At 41.7% G+C, this 27,645-nt stretch overlaps 1 protein-coding gene and 1 long non-coding RNA gene across 21 annotated transcripts in view; one reads left to right on the top strand and one right to left on the bottom strand.

Annotated features, from left to right (window-relative positions):
* Positions 1-611: 611 nt before the first annotated feature.
* LOC135418644 (uncharacterized) lies at positions 612-14,008 on the bottom strand. Of its 9 annotated transcripts, none has more exons than XR_010432587.1 (7): positions 13,211-13,350; positions 9,483-9,562; positions 8,454-8,617; positions 7,227-7,284; positions 4,012-6,504; positions 995-3,371; positions 612-913 (listed from the first exon to the last, which is right to left on the bottom strand). It is a non-coding gene; the product is annotated as an uncharacterized LOC135418644 (long non-coding RNA). The 9 variants fall into 9 exon arrangements; XR_010432589.1 differs by having other exon boundaries at positions 1,942-3,371; XR_010432593.1 differs by lacking the exons at positions 995-3,371; positions 4,012-6,504 and adding an exon at positions 13,919-14,008 and having other exon boundaries at positions 13,211-13,357.
* Positions 13,527-27,645, top strand: part of RC3H1 (ring finger and CCCH-type domains 1) — a 62,300-nt gene continuing 48,181 nt past the window's right edge. For 10 of the 12 annotated variants that reach the window (XM_064664105.1, XM_064664111.1, XM_064664110.1 and 7 more), the window contains exon 1: positions 13,948-14,085. The gene's annotated coding sequence lies outside the window, so the exon portion shown is untranslated. Of the gene's footprint in view, positions 13,640-13,947; positions 14,086-14,287; positions 14,306-27,645 lie in introns of those variants that run through there. The other 2 variants (XM_064664102.1, XM_064664103.1) reach the window with 2 other exon arrangements.

Here is a 27,645-nt window from a genome sequence, read left to right as displayed (position 1 = left end):
TAAAATCGAGGAATAATAAAAAAAAAAGTCTCCCTGGCACTGTGCTCAGGTGCTGCACGCTGGTGTATAAAGTGGGTAAAAAACAGGAGAAACTGAAAGTCATTATATTCACAACCAGAATTATGAATAAATTATCATCACTGGTTATTGTTATCGAAATGGAGAGTTTGTTCAGGAAGCCTAGGTAGGAAAAAAGGAATGTCAGGTACAGAGTGAGTGACAATATTTTAATAATGGCAAAAAGGAAAAGAACAGTGTCACAGCAAAGATCCATTAGCAACACACAAATGAAAAACATGAAGTGCATGCTGCTTTCATTTGAATAAAATCATCCAAAGTGTAGGAATTTGAAATAGCATGGCACCTGCTCTGAAGGAAATTTGGGAGGCTGCAGAGGTGCCAATGGTCATTAAGTTAACAGCTCTTCAAAAGAGATGGAAGGAAAATCAAACTAATGAACTTGAATAAAATAAGTTCCAGTAAAGTCACCATTTGAATGGCAAACCCCACTGTAGAAAATTAAGGAAAAGCACTCTCTGGAAAGTTTTCCATTTCCGAAAGAATCAACACTGTGAGAAATATCTCTAATTAAAATTTCAGAGACGACCAAATAAAGTGAAACAAGGAACTTTATTTAACAGCGTACTGGGTGCATCGAACTTGTGGCCCAGTTCAAGCACACCTGGATGGGAGGGACGAGCCCTTTTAAGACCCTTCAATTTAACATAGCCACTCCCTCGCTCCTCCCATGCCAGCCCTCGCTCTTTTCTTCCTTAAAAGGCAAGCTTTGCTTTCTGGTGCAGGTTGTCCTCATCCACCTGTCAGGTTGTTTCCCCGCCCAGGCCGCATGGTTCCCTGGCAGTGAGCCCAGGCTGCTCTCACCACCTTACATTCTTCCAGGCTCGCCTTCGCACTGTAACAGTAAGCAAACAGAACAGTAAGTGACAATAAGTAGCAGTAAGCAGGCAGAACTATAAGCAGAGCAACAGGCAACCCCAAGCAGAACTGTGTGTAGCAGCAGGCAGGCAGCAGCAATAAGCAACTTCAAGCAGAACCACAAGCTGTCCACCAGTCCCCGACCACAAAATGGCTCCCCAGTCCTTCAAACAAAATGGCTCCCAAGTGCCCCAGCACGAGGCAGCCATGGAAACCCCTGCTTGTAATAAAACCGTCCTATTTATTTCCAAGAAACATCAAGGCTGCAACTAGACCACTGCAGTGAGAAAGCAAGAAAGGAAGGGAAGAGACTGTTTAAATTGAAATATTTCAATGGCTTGCCCCTTTTAAAAAAGCAAAATCTAGGTTAAATTATTAAAATCAATGTAATAAACTAAGGGAATGATTCAAGCTAATTAAAAAGAAAACAGCATAAGGTCAATATAACCTAGAGAGAGAAAAGAAAAACAAATCACAAAACTTAATTGGGCCCCTATAAAGACATAAAACAAGTTACCTCCCTTTTACCTTGTACAAAATTTATAGTGAGGAGACTTCGTTTAGTTAACTAGATAATAACACCTTTCTTGAAAATTTATAACTTTGTATAGATAACAAACTAAGTCTAAGAAAACATCTGTTGAATGTCTGACTTAACAATATATATTGATGCTTGTATGTAGATACACTCTTGTCTAAGAAAAACAGCTGTTGAATTCCTGACATAACAATGTGTAATGTTTATGCTTATGTATAATGAATATTCATGAAGTAGCTGAGAATAAATATAGAACACTGTCTGCTTTGGGTGTGACAGGCGTTCAGAGTTGCTCAAACTCCCCCCTGATCACCCAGCGCTGAATTTGCTTTTATCATATAATAAATTCTAAGTTGAAATTACCCGGCTTTGGGTCTCTATTTCTCACAATCAACAACACAAAGATTAACACACAATATAAGCTAAAACTGTCAAGAAGCCACAGAGAGTAAAAACAAAAAGATTACGTGAAAGATTGTTGGGGAAGGACTTGCTCTCAACTGGGCAAGGAAAGTGTTCCCAAGTCATTTGAGGAAAACCAAAGCCTCATGGTTTTTGCTTTGCTCTTCACCAAAATGTCAGCTGTAACCAGGTGGTTAACAAGGGAAGAGAATATACCCAACCCAAAACACAGCCCCACACCAGCTACTGTGAAGAGAATTAGCTCTACCCCAGCCAAACCCAGCACATGTTAACAACATGCAAACCAATGATCAAGGTAAACTAAGGAAAGAAACAATCTATTCAAGTAGGATGCTTACAAAAATAATCTGCAATTTTAGACAACACATTTAGAAAAATGGTTAAGTAATCTCCAAGCTATTAGCAATTCCTTTCAAGAACTCCGAAAAGACAGCTGAGGTTCCATGAGACCAGCAAAAAGGAAATAGTGCCTACCCTAAACGAGAAAAGGGTGGGAATCAGAGGCCAGTCACCTTTATTTTGTATCAGGCAAAATACTGGAAGAAATTATTTGTAAATTAATTGCAAGTTATTTGTAACGCCTCAGATGATAAGTTGAATAATAATCAACCATAACATCAAAAAAAAAGCAAATTATGGAATCTTGACTGAAGCAAGGTCAAGAAGCTGGCTACACAACACTTAAGTGAAATGGTTACAAAATGGCGCTCAGAAATAGTGTCAAGTTTGCAGAGAGTCCTCCAGATGCTCACATCCCAAGTCCTGAACTGCTTCTGTGAGGCAAGAGCCTAGGGAATATTTTTATCTTATTTGTGGAGGATATCCTGTTCAGGCGGGAGCTGTAAGCATTTTGGAAGATGTAATTAGAATTGAACAAATCATGACAAGTTGGAACAAAGATCTGAACTAAACAGGATGTAATTCAATAAGGTGAGAAACTATTACATATAGCTGGGAATAATTGGCTGCAAAACTGTGAGCTGAAGACAAAGTGGCGAAGCAGTCACTTTACAGAAAATCTTGGTTCATAGCAGTTCACAAATAGAAAATGAGTCACCACAAAAAATGTGACTCTGCTACTGAAACGTAGGAAAAGGCTGTAAAAGACAAGAGCGAAATAATTCTTCTGCTCCACTGAGCTCAAAAAAGGCTTTCATGAAGAACAGAGCTCAGTTTTGGGCACCTCCTTTCAATTCCAGAGACCTCCCGGGAGAACGCAAAGAACTACCAGGAGCGCAACTGAAGGGAATTCAGTTGGACATCTGAAAAATCTGAGACATATCCAAGCCTAGAAAAATAAGAGACTTTGTGTAGAGACCAGTCTCTATCTATACAAGAGAAGTGAATACTCATAACCAGCACATCTGTTTGAACCTGGAAATAACTTTTTGCAGCATAATGGACTCTCCAGCTAAAACACTTCATGAGAGTTGCTTTTTTTTTAGTGTACTTAATTCCTCATCTACTTTGTATCCTGATGTCCTAGTTAGGACAGCTGAGATCAATTCATCATGGTATGGGTGTAACCCAAAACTGTGTATTCTATAGCCTTCCATGCCATTTCCCAGAAATTGTTGTCAATAGACTATTCACACCCTCTGCCCATAGAGCCTGACTCCTCAGGCTATAAACTAGGTGTTAAGAGGCCTGTGAGACAGGAGGATGCTCTTGTCCTCACACCCTTTGTGGAACTCCCCGCCCTGAGGGAAGCACTGAGCATTCCTGCCTGAACTGGAGGATATATAAACTTGGAGTCTTGGAACATTTTTTAACCACTCGTGGGATCCAGAGGAAGGCTGCAGCTCATCGCTCTCAACCAGACTTAGACCACCACTGGACTGCAATCACCACTTTTGGCCAGACTGCAGCAGCTCTCCCACCAGCAGGTTCTTCCCCTCTCCCTTTACTTTGGACTCAAGCGGGGCCCAAGGAACACCACTTTGTTCATGCCCCAGGGTACTGGGTTATACATTTGGGTTTTGTGGGTTGAGACCAATTGTTTGTTTGTATGATTGTACTCACTGTATTATTTTAATAAATTGTTATTCTGATTTATAATCTCTCCTTAGAGTTGAGTTCATTTCCCCTGCTGGTTAACTCTTAAACCAGCACACCTGAGGTGTGATAAAAGTCCTGAAGATGCTGTGGGGTCTGTGAGGGCTATAAGGCCTCTGAGGACTTTGAGAGCTGTAGAGGGTCATGGGGGCTGTGAGGTCTGTGAAGGCAATGGAGGCTTTGAGGTCAATAGGTTCTTTGAGGGCTCTGGGGTCTTTGCCGGCTATGGTGGCTATAGGGGCTGTGAGGGCTACAGGGGCTCTGAGGCTTATGGGACTGTGAGTGCTATTTGGTCTGTGAGCTCTGTGGGGGCTCTGATGGTTTGAGGTTTGTTACCACTATGGGTTGTGTGAGGGCCGTGGGGTCTGTGAGGCATATGGGGGATGTGAGCACTGTGGGGGTCATGAGGGCTATGGGGGCTTTAAGGGTTATGAGGGGCTATAGGGGCTGGGAGGGCTATAGGGAACATGAGGGCTATGAGAACTATCAGGGCTAAGAGGGCTGTGAAGGCTATGGGGGCTGTAATGGCTATAGGGGCTGTGATGGGCTTTGAGAGCTATGGGGGCTGTGAGATTTATGGGGTCTGTGAGGGCTATAGGAGCTGTGAGGACTATGGGGCTGTGGGGGTTGTGAGGACTGTGAGAGCTATGGGGGCTCTGAAGGCTATAATGGCTATAGGGACTCTAGGGTCTATGAGGGCTTTGGAGCCTGTGACTCTGTAGGGGCTGTGATGGATATGGGGGCTATGAGGCCCCTGAGGAGGTAGGAAGAAGGACAAAAACTTGATTCCATAATCATCCAAATTCAGGGAGGAATCTTCTCCATCCACTGTGGCAACCAGAGAGAAGGCACACACATTGCAAAGCAATGCTTGTGGAAAATTCGTATACACACACTGCAAAACTATTGAGACAAAATATATACAAATATTAATCAAAGCCATCAAAATCTTATTCAAATTATCTAGTATCTTAACAATACTGATCGAGGTTCTTCACACTATGTAAACAAACATAAGTTAGAGTAGATATCCATCCTTTTGAGATCTTCTTAGAAAAAATGTTTTTTGTCAGATTTATTAGTATCCATGGGGGTCATCAGAGACATTTGAGTTCCTGTATCAATCAGAAAATTCAAAGGTTGTTTTCTTGGTCCTACTGGTAAGTAGAGATGGGGTCCATCCTATTTCAGCTCTTCTGTGGTAACCTGCAATTGGGAGGCTTCATTTGGGAAGCCCTACAAGGTATAAGGACTAAGCAAGGAAGTCTGTGTTTACATGGGAAGATAAAGCCTTCCCTGTTGTCAGTGTATGTACACTGTACTTCCTAGTGAATCTGTGACAGAACCCCTGACCCTCAAAGCAACCCCTTCTTCTGCAAGTTCTGCAGAATAAGAAAATTGGAAGTTGTGTGAGAAATTGTTTTCTGAGGAAAATATGCATCACTTGGCTGTTGGTAAGATCTGACACCTAAAAAGGCAGCTGAGCCGCAATGGGTATGGTATTCAAATTTAATAGAGCACTAATCTCTCTTGGGCTTCAGAGAAAAGATGAAAAACGAAGAGCAACCAAGCCGTTCTTGTCTGATAATAGTAGATTACTGTAACAGATAACTTCCAAAAACCTGAGAAACAGTAATTTATTATGCTATGCTGCAGCTCAGTGTTTAATAATTGTAAAGAATTACAGGGACCTGACACAGATTTCAGGTGAGACTGGTGGATCCAACTCGATTTTCTTTTCACCTTTACTGCTGAGAAAGGTTAGCGATACCAAAAATCATCCCTCCCACCAAGGAGATAAATTATCTTTTCCTGTACTTTTACCTAAAATAATTCCCTGGATTGTAGAGGTGCAGAGCCTCTTATGGAGATACTGGTTGTGTAAGCTGTGCCTGGGCCCATCTGCATTTTAATAATATATGACCGTGTAAAATATACCAGATTTATCTCCTGCCAATAAACTTACACGGGTGGATACATCAGTTCGTGGGAGTTGCATTGGTCTTCTGAACAGTATTTCACAGGGACACAGTTTTGTTGTTTGGTGAGGTCTTTGCCAAGATTTATTAACATTTAACAGTAGCACATACAAGACGTGGTGATTTATTTGGCTGTGGCATAAAATCCTGGTGCAAACTTCAGCACTGTCTCCTTCTGAAGTGCTGACTGTTATTCGGGGTGACAGCCTCCCCTCACCTCCTTCCAGGCAGACCTGGATCTTACAGAAGCTTTGTATCTTTGTATCTCTCTGGTTTTGCCCTTTTAGCTGCTGATATCGAAAGGCAGACCGAGGGTCAGTTTTAGAACTTTAACATTGCATTCCCAGCATTCTCCTTTCAATTTGTGAGCTTGAGAAGTACAAGGCAAAGCCAGTTTGCCTCAGCCTCTGCCTCCCAACCCTTGTGAGTTGTAGCTGTTACACCTCAGAGATCAGTGAATGACCATGTTTGCCCTCCGCTGGTTTTCAATGTTTAACTCATCTCTGCAGGGTAGAAACAGTTTTATCTTGTCTATTTAATATGCAAGTAAGTGCATACATGCCTGTGTGCTTCCTGTGGAAGGAAATCCAAGGAGAAGATGGAGTTTTGTATGAAAATAGAGGACACTCCTTTTTTTTTTTTTGCAGAGCTCTGTGTGTTAATGGAAACAATGATAAGAAAAACTGCTGCCTGTGAGAGACAGTGATAAACTGCCACATAAACAACCTTTTGATATCAAATTGCTGAAGTCCAACTACGGTCGAGTTGTAAAGACTGAGGATTTCACAAGGAAGATGAATAACTTACTTTTTAGCTCTTATTTTTCATTCAGGTAGCACATGTCTGCCCCGCAGAGCCACCAGAACACCAGTGCCCCCAAAAGCATTGGGGACAATAAGACTGGAGATCCTGCGGCCTCATGTATGAGAACAAGAAAGTGCTTCTCAAAAGAGTTGGGGTTTGTGAACAGGCTACAACTTTTGCCCATATTGCAGCCTTCCATGTGCCTTAATGAGCACGTAAAAAATACCCATTCATCTCTGAGAAACTGATGACACTCTTGCTAAAATTAAATGAATATAATATCTTAAAAATGTATATACAATGCAAGCTCCATCTGTGCCCACACGATGTTCTGATCCTTTCACTGTTGTTTCTTTAGCAATTATATCAGTTGCTTATGTAGAAAAATAACACCAAAAATACTTAACTAGCGAAACCACAAACACTTATCTCTTCCTGTCTGGAAACGAGAGTCAATTCCACTATTAGTTACTATTTTTCATTCAACTTACTGATTCCCTGTAGTGATTTTCCTTTTTCTTCTTCTGTAAATGACACCTCCTTCACCTGCTGGAATCAAAGAAGAGTAGGCAGCATCATATGACATGTCACATTACTGAAGCCTTCAAGCAATCTTGAAAGAATCTTTTATTAACAATGAAAGATATCAACTTCTTTTTACAAAACCGGTGTTCTTTTTAAGCAAGTTAAAAAATCAAATCAATAGTTGAAATGTCAAATTCAAAAAAAAATCCTTAAAGGTTAGGATTAATGATGTAATTCTTGGTGACAATTTACCAAAACCAGAAGAACATACACAACAAGAACCATTTTAGTGTACATTTACAATTCAGAAATTTCAGTGTTTACTGCTGAAATTGAACTGCTGGAATGGTGTGTAACAGCTTTTTACCAGCACAGTAACGAGAGAGAGGAAACTGAGAATACTGTGCTGAGAAGAAATTCAAAAGTGGAGGAGGAAATTCTTATCAAAAAGGTAGGGGTTTGTGTGCATGAGAATGGGCCTGTCAGAGAAGACATGATATGTAGAACCTGGTAAAAGAATAACAAAAATTACCATACAGAATGATCTCCAAAAAATAACCTCAGCCCATCTAAACAAATTTGACATGTTCTCAGTGAAAATAATCTTTTTGTGAACTGTTTCTCAAGCATATACTGGAACTACATATATACAGAATATAGAATACATTACACATGTTACATATTAGATATATAATACAGATATATATTATAGTATATATTATAAATGAGATTTTTTTTTACAAGTCTCTTCTGAAATCCCACTACGAGATGAGGTATCAAACATGTCTCTCTGCAATAACGTGAACAACATACTTTTTAAAAACTGCTAGAACTGAGATCTGAATAAGCAGCTACTTGAGATCCACACTAACATAAAACCACCTAAACTTGCTTTATGCAGATATTCATAACATCAGGAGTAGCTAAGGTTGGTCCTTGATTTTCCTGTGGGAACTGACAGTCCTATTTGCTGGAAGGTGCACTAGGGAAGTCTTGTATCAGGCGTTCTCAAACAAGCCAGTACAAAACTTGGAGTCTTTATGGGGGATACTAAGCAAGGATAACTCCAGGAAATCATCAGCATATTTTCCTTTACTGCAGAAATGGGATGTGACAGAGATGTAAGACAGTCCTACTTTTTTCTTGTAGTAAGAGTGCTTTCCCTGGGAAATTCAATTGGAAAAATTACTCACCCCGCAGTTTACTCATAATGCATTTACTGTAACTTGCATGAGTGTGGAGGAACACAAGGTCTAGTGGCTGGAACAGGAGACCAGACCGTGGGTTTATTCCTCATCTTGCCACTGCTTGCTTTGTGAACCTGAGAAGTTTCTTAACCTTTACAATTCAGCTTCCCCTGCAAAGTGAGAGTAAGGCTGTGGTTTTACATGCAGCTAAACAAAAGTATTGCTAGAGAGAAACTGTGCTGGCTGTATCGCCCTCTCTGTCTCTTATTTCCCTCAGTTTTACTGTACACAAGGAAATCTGCCAGAAAAGAACAAAAATTACATTGCTAATTTAGGCGGTTTGAGGTTTTATGCACATACAAACACACTGGAATTCTTATAAAACATAATTGTCTGAATAGTTTAGCATCTCAACTCATCTATTACCTTCCTAAGCTCAATAAAAGGCTGTTGTAAAATGTGATGCAGCAGTGTTATGAAGGAAAAGAACTAGTTTCAATCTAAGTACCGCTGGAAGAAGGAAAGGGAATAAAGGATTGTAGTTGGGCTTTTCTGTTAAGACAGAATAAATAGAAAAGGAAATAAATCAAGGAAGTGCAAGATAAAGAGGTGGCAGCATATGGCACTTGGCTGCTGCCTCTGCCTGGGGGTGATTCAGAAGCCAAGCAGATGGTGATTTCAGCAGAGGGCACCAGAACAACAGGGATGTGCTGTGGTACTGTGCCTGTGCCTTGCTCTGCCTGGTGGGTCTGTCTACACACCTGCTATGCTGCAAATTCTTGTACTTTATATCGCTTCAAAATTTTTGTCACACAGAGAGAGATGTATTAAATGACAGTGGAAGCTCTGGGATTGAAGCTAACCAGGAATTACATGTAAGCAAAAAGGCAGTAAGTAGCAGAATGAGAATCTGGGGCATATACCCCTGAGCCAGCATTCTGCATCCCTAAGCACCAGCGGGAGAAGGAGGAGGAGGAGATGGGACAGTTAAGTAAGTGAAACTTCTAATGAGAAATCATTGAGGTTTCTTATTACCTCCCTTATAATTTCTTCTTTTTCCACAGCAGCTGCAACCAGAGGGTATATTTACATAGATTTTTTGCATTCCGAGTAGCCTGAAAATACAAACATTAATAACTGCACGGAGAGTTCACAAATTTATTATGTACAGCATCAAAGAACTGTAAAAAGTTTTCAATGAGATGTTTGGCAGGTTTGCAAATTGAATGTTTGGGAGAGAAGCAGTCATGGAGGAACTCTGATTTTACATATATGCACTTTACATTCCTGTAGATCCTTCAGGATTCTCTTGCACAAAGGAAATCTAAATCTTGCCTCTTATGGTGGAGACACTGAATATGTCCTTCCACAGAGGAAGGCTCTACTTTGCTACCATCCTCTTGTTTTCAAATAAGCACATATAACAACCTCTAATAGTTGCATCTGCATCCCATGGGCTTGGATGATATTCAGCATACTCTTTAATAAATATTGGAATTTTTTGAAATGATTATGTTGGACAGATATGGTCTTCTGCTTTTGTCAGTGGAATTTTAAAAAAGTGCAGGAACTTAGGTTTTGTTAACGAGATGGTCAAGCACATACAAGTGCTAAAGATTTTCTTTTTTGTTATCTGTGGTTTACATGCTTGGTAGTTTACATTCACACATCTTGGCTGTGTGAATTAACAAGGACATTTTTTACGTACTTGCAGCCACCTGGAAAAATACGTCATCCTTGTCTTTCATTCTGATATCACAGGTTTCAAAATGAGAATTTTTCCATTATTATCAGCTTTACTGCTCACGTTGGTAACTAAAACAGCAAAGTGAAACACTGCCAACACATTTTAAAAATATGTATTTTTTTATAAAGACAGCTATTCTGGTAGCACAGTTCTATATTGGTTTTATATGAAAGAGCAGAATAAAAATTGAATGGTGAGATGACATCATTCGACAGTTACACTGGTATTTTACCTATTTCTTTCGGTCATACCGGCTAAAATGAGGAGTCATTTTTAAGGCATAATCTGAAGAACATTACTAGAGTGGCCACAAATGTCAAATCCTAGAACCATGCCTACACATTATCCCCTCTTGGATGGAAAAACAAAAGAAAAAAAGGAATTTAAAATTTAGACTATATGTGGTAGAATCAAACTAACTCCTGTGGGTTTTTAAGCATGTCATGCAGGAAGAAATGCTGTGTAACTGGGGAAAGCGGACATTAAAACTAATCTAGATACCTCATGGGAGCAGCTCCCGAGAGAACAAGCTCACCTACAAATTTCTGAACTTTTAGAAAACAGAATAAAGAATAAGCATTAGAAGCATTAGAAAAGTATGACTGATGGAGGTGTAAAATGGGGTTTGAGAATTAAAGTTGCAGTGTTACATAGTAAGAACCATAGGCCATTTCAGGTCCCACTTCTTTAAATTTCAACAACTGCAGTATCCTATGTTGTAATACTGCAAATTATTGTTAGCATGTTACTGGTGATGGAATTAAATGCTGAGGGAAAACATACACTACCTGAAAACTAAAAGCTTTCCACAATACAGGAACAATACACAGGAACCAAGTATAGAAAGTGGCAGAAGTCTCCAGACTGGATTATTAAAACCCAGACTGAACAGAACATCAGAACACCACCTGCTAGAAACTAGGAAGTATCAGGATGTCCTCAGGCCTTGACCATTTCTAGTTTCTGTGACTTTAAACCAAGGTTTAAAGAACGCCAGCCATTTTAGCTCCTACTGCCATCTTCTGCTTCTGCTCACAACACTGATAACTCCAGCAAGGGTCACATTTCTGTGTAACATTTAGGAGAGGAGTCTGCAAAGGATGGCTATTGCTGGTTGGAAATTTTCTGTGGTATAGAATCTCAGACTGGTTTGGGTTGGAAGGGGCCTTAAAGGCTATCTCATTCCACCCCCTGCCATGGGCAGGGACACCTCCCACTAGCCCAGGTTGCTCCAAGCCCCGTCCAACCTGGCCTTGGACACTTCCAGGGATGGGGCAGCCACAGCTTCTCTGGGAAACCTGTGCCAGGGCCTCCTCACCCTCACAGGAAGGAATTTCTTCCTAATATCCCATCTAACCCTGCCCTCTGGCAGGTATGTAGAGTTTTAAATTAGAGTAATAGGGTGAAGAGAGTACTTAAATTGATCTAGAATAACGTGCAAAGATACTGTTTAATAGGTCATTTCCAAGAGAGAGGACTGATTAGATAAGCATATAATGATTCAGATTTGAATTTTATTTTTTAAATTTTTTAAAATTACACTGCAGTTTGCCAGTTGGTTATATGAAAGACGGTGCTTCAGGACAAAGACTCTTACATTATTTATACGGCCATTAAGAACAAGTAGTATGAAGGTTTCATTGAGGCATTGTAGAAAGTATTACACTGCCAATATAATGATAAAAATATAATAATGTACTAATGTGTGATCATCTCCAATTTACAAATCTGGGTAAGTATAATATTCTTGATTAAACTGTTCATTCAGCTACTTAATTTTGTGACAATGGTACTAAGGATTCTGATGTTTACATTGCTTGTTTTAGATTTCTCTTGGTGGATTTTTCAATTTTTCCTGTTAATCTTTTTGAAGCAACAATAAAATAGTCATAATGCTGAAGACTGACATTTCCACGTTAAACTTCCCAATTTATCATAGAATCGTACAATGGTTTGGGTTGGAAGGCACCTTAAAGCTCCTCTGGCTCCAAACCACCTGCCATGGGCATGGACACCTTCCACTAGACCAGGTTGCTCTAAGTCCCATCCAACTTGGCCTTGAACACTTCCAATTTACATTTCTTTTGTAACTCACACTAAGGCTCTTGCTAAGTTAAAGGTGGTATTTGTAAATATGTTACCTTCTGGTGGTAAGAAAATATGGTAAGAAAAGCCAGTTTTCAGAAATTAATAGCTGTTCTTAATAATGTTATTTAAGCTTGATAAGCACTAGGCTTGTTTTGGTGGACAAACCTAAATAATAGAGATTATTTCTACAGTAAAATGGATAGTTACTACCATCACATTTCTTGTAAAATTAACATGAAAATCTGTCTGTGGTCACTGCAAGAGTCAGAAGTAGGAGCTGAAGAGTAACCTCCCCCTGTGTAGTTTTTCCTTGTGTGTAGGAGTTTAGCTCTGTGATTTATTTCTATGTTCTATCTGGATGTCATGACCCAGCCTCCTTTTGCACGTTGCTGTCTTGGGTCTCTGGCTCTGGGCCTGGATACTTCTGACCTGACGTTGCTCTGTTTAAATTGTATTTTGAGCTCATGCGACGCTGCAGTTCGGATATTGAACTGATAATACACTGTGTGCTCCTCACGGTGTTACAAACTGAAAATAGAAATGCAGTGATTCCATACCCAGCATCCCACACAGTGGCCTCACACCAGGATTGATCCCACAGGTCTGGGCACAGACATGACAAAACACCTGGGCAGTAAGACGGGGACACTGAACACTATTTTTGATCTTTAATTTGAAAACACATGTGGATAAATTCCTTAGTATTTTACACCATATTCACATTCTTGTAAATGGGCATCAGGTCGATGCTACCTTCAAATAACCTGATGGCAAATAATTAGCTCTCGTAACATTTTAAAACTATCAGTCGGTACGTGCTAAGTAAATGCTACGAGTCATTATGAATACCTGTAAAAATTTCTTCAGTATTTCAACTATTTCTGATACTGCCATACCGGAAGGCTTGGTGGGTCCCCAAACACCTTACCTGTGGTGTTGTTAAAGCTGAGGATGATTTCAGTGGGTCCTGCAGCAAATAAAGCTACGGGGGACCTTCTCCAGCAGCGAGTCCAGCTCTGCTCCTTCCCCTGGGGCTGGTGGGCAGAGCGGCGAGGGCTTTGCCCTGAACGGCCGCCTAAGCGGGAACAGCTTAATTTGTGTTATTTTCCCTTTAAGTTAGAAAATTACCCAGCCCCAAGCTCTTAGGTGTGTTGGCGTGAGGCAGTCGCAGCGGGGAAGATGAGGGGAACCGCAGCGCTCGCCAACACAGGAGCATCCTCAGGGAGAGAAAATGGCGGGCGGGGGCCCTCGGGAGGCTCCCAACACACAGAGCACTCCTCAGGCGGCACTCGGCGTGTGAAGAGCCGCGACCTCCACCCCGATGCCCGTCTGAGCCCGACAGCGATGAGAAGATGAGGTGACAGAGCGAAAAAACACCCCAAAATGGCGAGAGAAGGCAACGGGGAGGCATACCGGCCCTCACAGACCGCCAGACGCCCTCTCGGCGTTGGGTGACAGTTCCCCCACCCAACCCTGCCCAGCCCTGCCCAGCCCAGCCCTCACGGCGCTCCAGCCCGTGACTCGGCTGTTTCTCCCTGCCCCGCCCCGGCTGCTCGGGGGAGGAGGGCGCAGGAAGGGGAGGGCGATGCGGAGAGGGAGGGAAGGAGGGAGGCGGTGAGGGGAGCAGCCGACGCACAAGATGGCCGCTGCTGGAGCGGCGGCGGCGGCGGGGCGGTGGCGGGCGATGGCGGCGCTGCCCCGGGGCCCGCGGGTACTGCCGGAGGAGCAGCAGGGCGCTGTTTCAGCCCCCGTGTGCCGGAGCTGAGGGGGCCGGTGGGCGCTGCGGGGAGCCCGGCCCGTGTGGTGAGTGCGCCGGCTCCGCCGCGGGGTGCAGGGAACAATGGGGCGGGAGGGCTCTGCCCGCCTTGCCGGGGAAGGAGGCGGAGGGGCGGGCGCTCGGACGAGCTGATTTCCAGAGGTGCCTCACAACGCTGACAGTTCCGTGGTTCTGTGCCTCGCCGGGCCTCAGGCTCCTTCCGGGCTCGATTTCCGAGCGCCCCAGGCAGGCGGGGAGGGACCGCAGGTCTCTGTGCCCGGCGCTGGGAAGGCGGAGGGCGGCTGGGTCCGGGCTGGGGGTGGGGAGAGGCGGCATCGCCTCAGGCTGCGGCGGCCGAGGGACAGGCGACTTTTGTGTGTGCCCTGCGACTGCTGTTGTTTTTCTGCGTGCCTAGAAGGATAAGAAAACTCATCCCCGTGTCGTGTTGAACCACAGCGATGCGGGAATTAATACCCCCCGTTCTCGGGACACTCCCCCTCCCCTGGCCGTGGCTCTTTTGTCTGTGGCGCTTGAGGGAAGAGCGAGGTGGCCTCGGCTCCCTCTGCGTGGGGACAAACCGTGGTGAAACCGCACAGGAACTCCCCTGACTTTCACTAATTTTTCCACCCTGGCGTTGTTTTGGCCATTGGATTCCGGGGCGAGGGTGGGTAAGGTTTCATACCGGGAGCGTGGTGGTGGTGTAGCTGCATTTTAATGTGCTTTAGTGGTTGGGAATGTCCTGGTGTCAGGTTTTGTCCTCAAAAGCCATTTTGAGGCCTGTGCTGTTTTAGAACAGGGAACTGATGCCGGGGTTTTTTCCTCCTAGGAACTGGGAATGTTGAATTTTCCTCCACATGCCTTTTCCCTCAGAGTAGCTCTTTTATTTTATTAATTGCAGTCAAGTGTGAATGACAAATCGCCTGTCCCTCTGCTGGTAGCTACTGTTTTCTGGATGTTTTTGCCGTATTGAAAAATGGCTGAAGTGGGTAAAAAAAATTGAAAAATTTACAGAAATTATTAAAAAGTTCAAAGTAACCTGGGCTGTGGCTGAGCTGCTTTAATCATTGTAACTGGTTTAGCAATGCTGTTGTCTAATGACTTTGCTGGAAGATAAATGCAGTTGTTAACTTCACCATTTATATTTTATTCACATCATATAGCCACAGAGGTGTTAGATAACACAGCGGTACTATGAAGCAGAAATTAATGTGATCCTAAATGTACCTTTTTTTACCCTATTCAGCCTTATAAGGATATGGAGGGCATTAATTTTATCAGCTATAAATGTCTGTATTGCTGCGTTGGAAGTCAGTGGAGCTAATAAGAGACTTCATAGCTGTGTAAATAACCCACATTCCAGGTGCAGTTTGTACCTTATTGACAGTTTCTAAGCTTTACCGGGAGCACCATGGCTTTCTTCGGTGCATTAACACTCAGTGCTGATATGAAATTATGGTTTCCACTAACATAAATAGAAGCAGACGTTATCAGGCACCTTTTCTTTTCCCAGCGATAGCTTATGGCTTTGCCTTCCTGTCCCAGAAAAGGGTCTGTCAAAGCAGACAGCTTGACAGGCTGCTTGGAGGGAAATTTAGAAACACAGTTACCATCAGTACAGTCTGTTTTGACAACCAGAAACTTGAGCGGTGAGCTTGTCAATCACCTGTGAGTAGTAGGAGCCTTGATGGAGATGAGTGGGAAGTTACTTGTGTGGTTTCTGGTGGTTTGTTTGTTTTTGTGGGTTTTTTATCAGCTCTGTATCCAGACTAGCTTAGTTCAAAGCAAAATATTTTATAAATTTACAATGCGATGATTGTACGTGGATAATTTAAAAAACTGGTGTTCCAGTGAACAGATGAATGTATGAATCCGGAAACTGTAGACATTAATAAGGCAAGGTTTAATTTAGGGGCATCTTGAGACTTGTGTATTATTATATAAAAGTGTTCCTGCTAAAGCAGATGAACAGAACAGGATTGCTTTTGGAAACTTCCGCTGTGATGCCAGTGATTCACCAGCAGTCTGGGTGGAAGCCATTATCAATCTTGTTGAATTAAGCATCACAGAAGCTGAGATTCTATGAGAGTGTGTGTTAAAATAGTGACTTAATTTTTTACGAGAAAACCAGCATTTTGTACAAACTTACAAAAATGCTGGTTCGTAGGTTGTGGGTGATGCTGATGGTGGTTACCTGTGATAATGATGGCAAAGACTAACATCCCATTTAATTAGAGTCTATATCTCATAACTAACCAGTGCTGTAAAAGGGTATTTGATGGTACTGAGGGAATTGACCTTTCCCAGTCTGGAATATGTAATGATACGAATGAAAATTAATGTTTTTATTTTATTTCGTCACCAAGAATTATAGTTTACATGCTGGATACCTGGGAAAAAATGTTTCATCCATTTGAAAGAACTTGTGTAATCGTAGCTTTCAAACAATATAAAGTGTGAAGCTGGACTAGAAGGAAAGAACTCACCTGCATTTTTTCTCCCAAACTTCCCAAGCATCTCAAAATAGTGATGCAGCAGCCACTATGAGGCATCTTTAAGTAGGTGACCTTTATAAAACTTTTTAATTTTTTGCAGAGCCTGCTCATTGTTTAAAATTCTCTTCCCCACTGAATCATTTTGCAGATGAAAATCTGTGTGGTTTTTTGGTGGTTCTTCCCACACCCAGTAAATGAGGTGGTTGTGTGCTGGACCATCCTAAGCATTACTGGCTGTTAGGCCAGGAAAACCAATGTGTCTCAAAGTACATGAGAGATAAGCCATAGAGGAATTTGTAATTTGAAGTTAATGCCCTGAACTGCACTTGGTAACGAATATGAAACCATTCTCACACAGAAGTAAAGATATAATATGGCCCTGTTGTGAAAGATCATTGTATAAACATGCTGCACCAGCCGAAATTTCAGCGAGACCTTCAAGATTCCTTGTAGGCTCTGTTACAGTTACGCAGCCTGAAGTCGAGGGACTGTGATAACTGAGAAGGAAAACCACAGATGTTTACTTACGTTATGTTACTTTCCTTTCGGCACAGAGATTCCACGGTGAACAGTGAATTAGGTGCGGTTCCCATCACTGAGTGTGACCACTTGTTTTTCTCAAGAAGCATCTCTCGATGGTTATCGTTTGCATCAGTTTCATTTTCTTGGTTCATAGTAAAAGTTGAACTGGTATTGGATTTCCAAGGACCAACTGATTTCTGAGGAGGTTTTTTTAGTTGTGGAAATGCGTTAACAGGCAAGAAAGTGAGAAAGTCTTGTCAGCTTCTTGTAAATAGATTTTTCTGGTATAAAAATAATTTCTGGTTAGAGGGCTTGAGGAAATAGCTTTCCTGTTACTGCGTGGTAGCAACAGGTTGTGTTGCTATCAGCTGGAGAAGGATGGCAGTTTTGTGATAGAAATACCAAGATTTCTAAATCATTTGCTGTAAATGTGTGTGGTCAGAGGCAGCACCAGTTGTGCACTGCTCTGTGTTGGAATGTCTAGAGAGGTGTGTTTCATGCAGGTGTGATGTGTGTCCCCCACCTCCCACTAAGATTTCTTTCTAATGCAGTGAGAGGGAAGGCAGCTGCACGTGGTCTAAGGAAAATTTCAGCAAGTAGAGATGGCTTATTGTATGTATCAGGGAATACGCACGCACGCAACACACACACGCACACACACACACGCGCACACGCGCGCGCACACACACACACAGAGACCTGGACATCCAACGCAAACTTTTACATGAAAACTTATGCCCTGCATGCTGGGTTGTGTTTTTTCCCCCAGAAAGTAAAGTATCTCGGGAAGCCTAAGAACCATGTGTAGAAAAAAAATGTCTCTTTGTGACTTGATTGTTCAAAATAGGTAAGGGCACGCAATGTTAGCTGCATTGTTAAAATGAAGAATTGTTAGGAATGTGGAGAAAGATCTTCATATGAGAATAATGAGGAGGAAAGGGGAGGCAAGACACAAAATGATTGTTTTTCCTCTTCTGCTACATAGGAAATGGAGGATATGCAGTTAAACTGAAAAGTAGGGAAAGGCTGGCTGAAGGAACCTATCTTTCATTTGCCTCACATAGTTTGTGACAGAGTTGCCATGTAATTTGATACAAAGAATCAAATTTCTCTGAGAAGAGAGTATTTGTGTCAGGGAATACTGTGGTGAGCCTGGAGTTCAGTGTCACAGAAGATGGAGGCTTTATTGACAATTATGCCTTCCAGCTATAAAGTCACTGAAACCACCATAAGGACACGTTGTTCTTGCTGTATAGGCCCCTCTCACTACTGATTTCTTGCAAATCCACTTCTTTAAAGCATTATTTCTCAGTTGCACAAATATTTGGCACTTGAGTATGTGTTATGTTAATCTGAGACAGGACTGTACTTCAGCTATGGGACAACTGAAGAAACAAAGCCTGTGGTGTGGCTGAGTGACTACAATGTGCTATTCTGGGAAAATCTAGATCTTGCAGGTGGTGTCTGATTTCTTTCAGTTTGTTTCTTGTTTTAACAAGGACAGTCAGGCAGGTCTCACCCCTCTACTATCCTAGTGTAATAAATATTTTTAAAATTATCTAATTAACTACTCTTTAAAAGCAGGCTGTTAAATTAAAATCTGTGCATTCCAGACGTCATTATTTTTCAGGATGCTCCTGTGTTGATCAGACCCTGTGAGTATAAGCCTTGAAGGTTGAGGTATGGTTGGTTTGAAACCTGTTCTTGATAATAAAATGCTGCTTGATCAGCTGATGGAGCAGGAGTGCTTGTGACCTGATTCTAAATGTCTTCTCAGCACTTCCTCCTGAACAGCTTTTGAGCAATCACTTCAGTTCAAACAGGGAGGAAAATGAAGGGTGTTCAATTACAACTTTTAACTTCCCTACTGTTTTCAAAGGAGAATCTTGTCTCTTTGTTGTGCATTGGAGGTCTTCAGGGACCTGCAGCTAATTATTTCTGCTAAATTGTGGCAGGCAATATTGGACCCCAACTCAACTATCTCTTGGCAAAAGGAGTGAGGTTCAGGGAAGGCATTGCAAAATGAATCAATTGAAATTCATGCCAAGGGGGACGGTTTTAATTACCTACTTATTAATAAACCAGCTTCTGTGGAACACTCCCAGTGTTCAGCAGCATTTAACTTTCTCTGTGCTTTGTTTTTAGAGTAAACATTATTCATACTGACTTAGCACTCTTCTTGTAGCAATTGTGCTTGAATCGGTAACTCCTCCATGTCGTACTACAGTGACTGTAATGTAAATGCCCTTCAAAAGTGAATGAAATAAAACTCTTATTGTTGACTTACTTTTCCTGTAAGTCACATTCTTTCAGTTTGTTCTATCCCCACCTCCATTCCTTTTGTTACCACTTTAGAATGGAAGTCCTTCAGGTACTATTTGATGTTAGAACTGTACAAACAATGAAAGTGGTAGGACTTCCTTATCCCGTGTTTGTATCTGATGAATCTGGTACTCACAGTACGGCAAGACTAAAGTCTTTTGTCCTTTGGGGTTTAGGGCAGTTATGCAGGACTAATGATAATAAAATCTCGCCTTTCTCTTCTCTGGGAGGCTCAGCAGAAAATGTTCTCCTGTCTTCACAAGGGAACATTGTTAATGAAATCTTGAAAAATTGCTCATGCTTGTGAGTCCAGTGAAGTAGTCACTCATCTCTGTTGGTGATGTTTCACAATTTAAAATTCCTGTTTCACTTTACAAAAACCAGGCCTGCATTTTGTGCCACAGTGAAGTGTTTGGAGTGGTTTGAGAAGATAGGAAACAGCAAGGTGTTGTCCTGCTTCACATAGGAGGTATGGAAAAAAGAGTAGGAATTGTGGAGCAAGTCTCAGCCTCCACCTCTATAAATGAAACATCTTCAGTTATATATGGTGTGAAGTATTTCTTCAGCTCTTCTTGAGCAGTGAAGTCTGTTTTACAAGGCATTTGGGCAATGGGGTTTAGACATGTCAGAGGGGCTTCGTACGGAATGACAAAGTACCCTAATGTAAACAACAGAACTAATTAACCAAATTTGAAAGATCTTGATGAATAGTTGTTTACTATCATACTGGAATTGTCATTGGTCACCTGCATTGTTATTAATTATTGTGTGGGTAGCCATTGATATCCAGCAATTTTTGGAAGCTGGAAAATGAGCAGCTCTTATTTAGCAGCTCCAAAGGACAGTAATTCTTGGCCTTACTTGCTTTGTAAAGGGAACGTGGATTTTAGTTCAAAAATAGATCAGAACAGGGCAAAGTGTCTCACAAATTACTAAAGCAAGTACAAAGAAAACACCACTCTGCCATGTGTCTTTCCAGACTTGAAATTATTTTTCTGTAAGGAATCTTTATATCTTTGCTTGCTAAAATGCATCCTTGTAGGATGTTTTTTCCTGGATATGCGGGTGTCTTTACCTCTCCTGTTCTCTTTAAGGATCTTTCATTCTCTGGTATTCCCTATGTTTCTTTTAATTGTTTTTTAATTTACCTTTCTTCTGATATGAGCCACTATTCAATCCAGCCAGCTAATGCAGGTAACAGAGATGGCTTATTGCCCCTTAACTTCATTGCTTTATAATTCAGACTTGCAGGATGGATTGGATGGATTGTTTGGATCGTGGAGCAATCGTGGGACTCTTTGTTCTTGGACTTTGCTGGGAACTACTGAAATGTCACTGCTTCCTCTGGGAAGAGTGGTGAGAGGTTAGAGAGCATTGTTCATGGCACCCTCCCTTGTGGCCACTTTGACTGGTGCTGTAAATTTGACAGAAGAAAGATAAAAATAAGCTAAACTGGCCTCCTGAAACAGACTGGGTTAGTTAAACCAGAGGCTGCTACTCAGGCTGTCCTTCCTGTTTATGAGTCATTCTCCCATTTAATTGCGTGAAAAGGCCTCCTGTGGAATTAATTAGAAGAGACATCTGAGTGCTGCAAAAAACTTTAGTTAAAATGGTGAGTTTTAATTTAATCTCCTTTTTTTTAACCAGGCCCTAAGGATGGAAGCCTGGACACTGTAACTTCTTTGTGAGTGATTCTTACAGGTGGGGAAAAAACCCCGTTATTCAGGAAAGTGAGAATTAGTTAAACTTTGGTTGTTTGGGGTAGACCAGACTATTTAAAAGAGTAAGTGTTTTGTTGCCTTTTCCTGAATTGAAGATGTCATTTTACTTCATGCTTTCCTCTGGTTTTCTGTTCTGAACCATTTTAAGGATGTATTTGTATTAAGAAGCTTCAGGGAGACAAATAACTTGTTTTGCATGGATAATTGTGATTTAGTGCACAGAAAAGGTGCTCAAAGTAAGGGTTGACTGTGTTTGGAAACCCTTTGAAACATCCCATATCTGCTTTTTTGGTAAGAGGCTGCCTATTGATGACAGCATGTGATTGGAGGTATCTGGAATAACCTAGTTCTGACTGCTGCCAGAATGCATTGGGAAACTGAGCTTTCCAGTTTTCCCTGCAGTGATGCTGCCTGGCATCACTGGCGACTCTGTCCATAGGCACAAAGGTTCTGTTGGAGTGCAACATACTTCTTGTTTTATTCTTAGAATAATGAAGTGCAAGGCTGTGGACAAAGCTCTCCTAAACAGCCAGAAAGCAAAAAGGCACAGCCCAGTTGGTTGCAAATCAAAATAAATTACACTTGTACTAAATTTATCCATTTTCAGTAATTATTACCAGAGTTAAGACTTACCTTCTGTTACTGGTAGGGAGAAACGTGGCAAAATTTTCATCTTTCCTTAATGTGTGGTGTTCTGTCCCATTTCTGTAGGAAAGAATAAAAATAAGACTAATAAGTTGTTATCAACATTAGCACGTTGCTTTCAGGTTGTTTTTTTTTTTTTTTTAACATATATTCCTGTACCAGGTGTAGAAATGAAGCAGCTGAGGTATTCTGCCTTCAGTGTCAAGGTCTCTGCACTGTAGTTCGTAGGAATGAAATAGTTCCCTCTCTAGTTTTACGTGGCTTCAGCAAGCAGTGAGATCTGTAATCAGCTTTTCTGGTCACTCCTTTCTCAGTGGAACTTCTCAGTCAAATGTTTCTAACAAAGCAGCACCCAAGGATGGGTGGGGATGTCTCTGGGTGTGTTTCTGAGGAGGAACTATGTGCTCACAGCCATTTTTATGTGAGTTTTCAGCTTCACTAAACCAGTTTAGAATGGAACAACTTGAGTTCTGTCAAGCTGCATCTTGGGCATGATGTGGGTGATTTCAGGATGTAGCAGGAAGAACTGTAGTTCCCCAGAACTCCTTGGTGTCAGGATTTGAGGATGTGATGGTGTGGTGATCTCATTAGGCTGCAGGAGGAGGATGGGGTGTGGAGTCAGGAATTACAAGGTATTCAAACAGTCATGGGCATATTTTAGGTAAAATCTAAAGGGAAAAAAACCCAACTAACATTCCACTGTATCTTCCTGTGAGTAATACATGTATTCACCTGATAAATAAAAATGTTACTTGTTCTCCCCCCTGCCCCAGGAGAGGGGGGGAAAAGAAAGCCCTTAGTTCATTTGCCAGCTCATGTGACAGCACTTGGGAGCCTTCAGGAAGAGGAAGTGAGTGACAGCAATCCTTTCCTTCAAGCACATCCGATAATTCATTAATGTAATTTCAGCACTTGGTGTAGCTTTTGAGAAGTGGGAATAGTCAGTCACGTTAATGTGACAAGCTGCTATGTGAGTTGTCATTACAGAATGAAAATTGACAGTAAGCCCATGGAAATCCAGTGACTGCAATATGCTAATAAATACATTTAAATACTTTGTTCTTGTTAGGTTTTGTACGTTAAAGAAAATAATTTCCTATGTCATTTTGAGGGCTTCAGTAGTGCTATTACAGCTGCCTTTGGCTTACAGATTTCAAGAATTTTCTTTTTTTGAGTTGTTTGTCATTCAGTTTTAGCTTACTGTCATTGCTTTTATTCAAAAAACTGAGTGGCTAAATACAGGAATGTGTAAAGGGATATTGACTGCATGGGTGGTAATGGTTTACATGCCTAGTTTTCCCTTCCTATGCCTTATCGTATTTTTGGATAACTGCTGTTTAACCAGGGGCTTATACAGCACAAGTCAGAAGGAATTTAAGTTATCAAGTCATGCAAATATTGGCTGTACAAGGCTGGCTTGTCATTTATCCTGGCTTGGTCTACAGCAGTAATGGTGTGATTAGAACAGCTAAGTTCTAAGACTGTAAAAGAAGGAAATTTGAAAAGTGGAATTATTTTTCTGTGTAGTCCCTGTGTGCAGTAACTGTAAAACGTGGATTAGATGTACCCTCAAGGAACTGGAATAGGGAATATTGCAGTCAGGGGTGTCAAGGCTCAGTGCAGTGGTGGGCTGCTCCTGGTGGGCTGTGGCCACTTCAAGAAGGAGATTGTTAATGGAAATTAATTCAAATGAAGTACAGAGTTGTTGACTTTGCACCTGCTGTTACTTTCTGAGCATATTCCAGTCTTATCTTATGATACTGGACTTATCCAAGTATCATAAGATAAGACGTATCCAGTCCAGTATCTATGACTGAGGTCTAATCTCCTGTGGATAAGGTTCATTAGCAGAAGTTTACCCTCTGCTTTAAGAAAGGCAGGCTGGTTCAGCTTGCTGTGGAGAGCTGTGCACTTCATGTTAATAGAGCTCTGGCAATAGTCTGTGAGATTGTGTGCTGTGTATTTTTTATTTTCCATCTTTCCAGGTGCTAATACTGCTGTAATACAGTTGTAATATCTTTTAGAGATGAATATGTCTTTGAGGACTGTTCTTCATGGACTGCTCCATTTAGGACAAGTTTCATGCAAAGTAAGCAGTAAATAAGAGAACTTTTGTTTTAAAAGACAGAATTACCTGTCTGAAGTAGAACTGTTTTTACAAGTCCTGAACAGCAGAATTCATTAAGTCGGCACTGGATTTTAATAGGTAACTCCCAGGATTATCGTATTTTGCCCTCTTGCTTGGATGATTTTCAAGTTATGTAACTTTAAACTTTTATAACCAGGGTTATAATTCAAAACTTCTTTTCAAGAGGATGTAGGATACTCTTTTTCCCAGTTGAATTCAGGTTCCTGCCAAAAGTAAATATACCTCTCATCCATTACTGATAGGAGGGTCAGTGGGATATTGGAGGCTTGGATTTTTTCTCTAATAAATGAGTATCTTGCATTTTTTGCTGTACTAAAAATAAAGGCATTTCATTTTTGTGGTTCAGCTGGAGATGTTTGTTATTGGTTAAGAGTAGGTGTTTAATGGAAACCCTGAGACTGGAGCCTTTTGTTTCCACTCACTAAAACCACGAGTACTGTTTTTAATGATCTTGTAAAGCTGTAAAGAAAAGATGCTATTTTTATAAATCTGGAAGGTGAGACTTAACACCAAAGCTGCAAAATATTTAAGGGTGGGATTTTTTTCTTATGATTGAAGGTTACATGAAAAGTCTCATTCAAAAGGAGTACCTTGCCCTGGGCTATTTCTGGCCTCTGGAACTGCTCTTTTTAGCAATGATACAAATTGAATCACCGGCTGCCAGTAGCATTTAAAGCAAATGAGGCTCAATTACATTCTGAGTCAGAAGTACCTGCATTAACCTGCTTTTCAGCAATAGTTGTGTGACCTCTCCTGTTGATACTTAAAAGACTTTAAGCCCTGTGTGAATGGCAATTTAACACCGCTGAAAAGTGATGAGCAGGTTTTTCAGTGTTGAATAATGTTTGGATTTTTACAACAAAACTATTAGAGGCGTGGAGAAAATCTTGAATAGTACGTTAAGTAGCTAATTTTTTATTTATGCAACTGTTAACAAGGGAGCTGAAACTCTCTGGGCTCGATGCCATTTCCGCAACAAAGCTGCCTCTTGACCTTGGATGACTCCAGAGCTCTAGTGTAGGCTAGGTTGTGTTATTAAAACACAATTGTGTCATGGAAACAAGCAGAATAGTAATCTGTGAAACTTATGTTCTTTATCTTAATATTCCTGCTATTATTGCCAGCGAAGCTACTACAGGACTCAACAAAGGAGGATATCTGGCTTTGTTGAGTCCTGTAAGCTGTTTTTGTATCGACTGTTGTAGCATGTACATGATGGCTTCCTTATTTGCAGCTGGGCTCTAGGAGCTGTAAGGAAACATGAGAGTTATGGGCTGCTACAGCATTCTTTCATCTTCTCCAGTCAGCACTTTGTTCAGGGCTCTAACCACGAGTGAAAGGATGGGTTTGACTGTATTTGCATGACTTACACCATTGAATGTTGGTTAAACCTAGCTGTGAAGCATTGTTTTTTGAAACATGCATAATTTTGGGGTGGATTTAGTATAAAGGAACAATTCCACAGGTTGTTATTGCTCATGTTCCTTATTCCATTTCACTTACTCTCATCATTCCAAACTGTTAGTCTAGTCATCCTTATGTTAGGATTGCTTAATAGCATTTAAATGTCTGGTTAAAATTCGGCCAATACTTTAGTTAATAAAGAAATACTTAAAAATCTGTGTTGCCCAGGTTGTGCCCAAATAAGCTGTTTATGAAACTACACCTAAAAACTTGACAGATCCGTCTTGGTGCTAAAAAAGGCTGTTTTGAAGTTTCTTTTGTCTCTGCTTCCCTCACTCTTTCCCTTGTGTTTCCAGGACTGCTTGACCATTTAACAGATCTGAAACATCTTTTGGAGGCTGTTAGAGGCTAATGTGGAAAGGAAAGGAATTTGGTTTTGACAGGCTTAGGTCCTTGGCATGGATAATGCAGGTCAGATCTAGAGCTGTCATGGGAGTACTTTCTGAGAAGCAGTTCTGACTTGCCCCACTGTAAGCCAGGCTTGAAACTGCACTGAAAATGCCACATGGGTAAAGTTTCAGTATCTCTTCACTGGTGGTAGAATGCAAATGTGAGTCTGGATGCTTGGGGTCCTCCCAGGGCTAAAATGGCTCAGACCGTTACTAGGTTGTGCTAGGCAGTGTCATCTGCTGTGTTAATAGAGATCATTTGCTCTTGCTGCAGTGCTGCATCTCCTCTGGATTGTCACACTTGGAGGTAGTGTCTGTGATTTGCTTTGTTTACAGTTTGGGTGTTTTCACAGAACCCCAGAATGGGTCAGATTGGAAGGGACCGCAGAGGCTCATCTGGTCTCACCTCCCTGCTCCAGCAGGGTCATCCCAGAGCACAGGGCACGGGCTTGTGTTCAGACAGCTATGGAATCTCTCTGTTGAGGGAGACTCCACACCCTCTCTGGTCTCAGCACTGCACAGCAAAGAACTTCTTCCTCATGTCCAGATGGAACTTCCTGGGCATCAGTTCCTGCCCACTGCCTCTTGTCCCATTGCTGGGCGCACTGAGCAGGGCCTGGGCCATCCTCTGCCCCTCCCTGCAGACCCCGACAGACGTGGATGAGGTCCCCTCTCAGTGTCTCTTTTCGAGGCTGAGCAGCCCCAGCTCCCTCAGCCTTTCCTGCACCCAGAGATGCTCCATCCCTTCAGCATCCTCACAACCTCTGCTGGACCCGCTCCAGGAGCTCTTGTCCCTCCTGTCCTGAGGAGCCCAGAGCTGGCCCCAGCACTGCAGATGTGCCTCACAGGGCTGGACAGAGGGGCAGGATCCCCTCCCTGACCTGCTGGCAGTGCTCTTCCTGATGCACCCCAGGATCCCATTGGCCTCCTTGGCCACAAGGGCACTTGTTTCGCTAATCTTTTAACGATTTTCTTAGTTCTAGACAGGATGAGAGCAGCTGGACTTCAGCTGTGATCTGGGAGAGAAAAGAGGAAAACGTACATTATCTTCTATTACAACTCCTCAGGCTGCCTACCTCCACTTCTTGGAAGTGGTTGGTACAACTGCAGTGGTGAGCACAGCGACATTGTCTTGTTCACACTGTTTGCAAACGGACATCTTTTCTCCAAACCTGATGGGACCATACAGCTTCTTCATAGTGGAGAAATGATATCACATGGGTGACTGAACAGGGGCCTGAAGTAGAGAGCTGAATTCTTGAAGCTGATATAGTTTAATAATTCTGTCTCAAAATCTTTGAGAATGGTGAAACAGAATTATAACAGAATAATTATAATAGAATCACAATAAGGCTCAGAGGTGAAAAACTTTCTTTGTCATCGTGGACTCCTGGTATGATAAAATGTATATACCACCAAACTAGGTGCTCCATTGCCTTTTGTAAAAACATTACAGTAGTCTAGAGGTTGTTTTGTACATGACACAGAACAAGATAACCTTCCTTGAGATTGTAATATGTTTTAATTGAACTCATGAATTAAACAGGCAGACAAGCAACTACATCAGTAGTTTTGTTTAAAAGTTCATTAGTTTTTGCTGGTCTTGGATGATTTTCTGTTTTTATTAAAAGATCTATTGATGTTTAAGTGCAGTCTTCCAAAATAAATTGCTTTGAAGGTAAATAGAATAACTGAAGCTTTAGTAGAGACTGCTTATGTAAACATGATGAACATGAAGCTCTGACATCTGTTTTTAAAGTGGGGGCAGTGTCTGAGTGACAAGAAAACCACCTCCAAATCAGAGAAATGAAAAGGGAGGGGAAAAAAAGTCCCACTATAAAGAAGTTCTGAGACAGAGTTTTCAAATGGGCACTAAAAATACCTGTTTTATGAGCACTTGTGG

This window comes from Pseudopipra pipra, chromosome 9 (assembly GCF_036250125.1).
Source record: "Pseudopipra pipra isolate bDixPip1 chromosome 9, bDixPip1.hap1, whole genome shotgun sequence".
Lineage (NCBI taxonomy): Eukaryota > Metazoa > Chordata > Aves > Passeriformes > Pipridae > Pseudopipra > Pseudopipra pipra.
This window is presented reverse-complemented; position numbering and strand designations above follow the sequence as displayed.